Source organism: Agrilus planipennis, unplaced genomic scaffold, assembly GCF_000699045.2.
Source record: "Agrilus planipennis isolate EAB-ADULT unplaced genomic scaffold, Apla_2.0 scaffold112, whole genome shotgun sequence".
Taxonomy (NCBI): Eukaryota; Metazoa; Arthropoda; class Insecta; order Coleoptera; family Buprestidae; genus Agrilus; species Agrilus planipennis.
The window spans coordinates 322,515-323,458 of NW_020438886.1; the positions used below are offsets into that span (position 1 = coordinate 322,515).

Consider the following 944-nt stretch of genomic DNA (forward strand, 5'->3'; position numbering starts at 1 on the left):
CCACCCATTCCCAGGATTCCTGAAAGCAGGCTGAAGAGGGCCTTCCGCCCTACCTTCCGCGGCGTAGTGCGGAGGGATTACCCGTCCACCAGCATTAGTGGCTGGTGGGAACGAAGTAATCTTTCACTGCCCTCTATCTTCATTTCGTCCGTTAAAATTTTTTGTTCGAATTACTGAATATTCGAGCAAAAAATTTTTTTATAAAAATTCGAAACCGGTTAAAACCGGTTTTCTGGAAAAATTATTATTCGAAAACCGGTTTTCTAAAATGTCGGCTTTTGTATAAACCCTAGGAGACACCTTTTGAGACATGAAGGGCTATTTAGAGATATTATATTTAGAAGCCAAACATAATTACTGATCGCAAATTGTTATGGATGTGGGGAGATCTCATTTTTGGGAAATGCGAAGGAAGACTAGGGAAGGAGTAAAGGTAGTGTTCAACCCCTATTCGGACTGACGACCTTGTAATGATGAAAGTCATTCAGATAGCAGATCTAATTTTTTTCTATTTTCCCGAAAGAAGCTCACTAAATTAGGGGTCGAGTAGTGCCTATTTAGAATGTTTAGATGAAGAAAGACAAGGACTTTTCCAATTTCGAGTGGGGAAAAAAAGTCGATTTTTGACGTATTTTGGTAACAACTGATGTATTTGGAGTCTCAACTAGGGTTGCCACCTTTTCAGGCTTTACATAAAGTATTTCTCGATTAAAAGGTTAAAAAAAAAAGTACTCGGCTTAAAAATAAAGTATTTAATTTTTTGTTTTTAAAAACATACTTTTTATTACACCTAGCAGCCAGTAACAAATTGCTGTCGCTCTTAAATACATTAATAGCCTCTAAACATGGCAAACAAAGATCTAAGTAAACTAAAAGTTCATTTTTAATTAGTTTTAATGAAGCTTTATTCCTGTCGTCCCGCCACTTTGCGTTCATAACAGAGA

At 37.0% G+C, this 944-nt stretch overlaps 1 protein-coding gene across 1 annotated transcript in view; it reads right to left on the bottom strand.

Annotated features, from left to right (window-relative positions):
• LOC108737037 (outer dense fiber protein 3-like) overlaps window positions 1-944 on the bottom strand; it is a 13,816-nt gene that overhangs the window by 12,463 nt on the left and 409 nt on the right. The window lies entirely within an intron of this gene.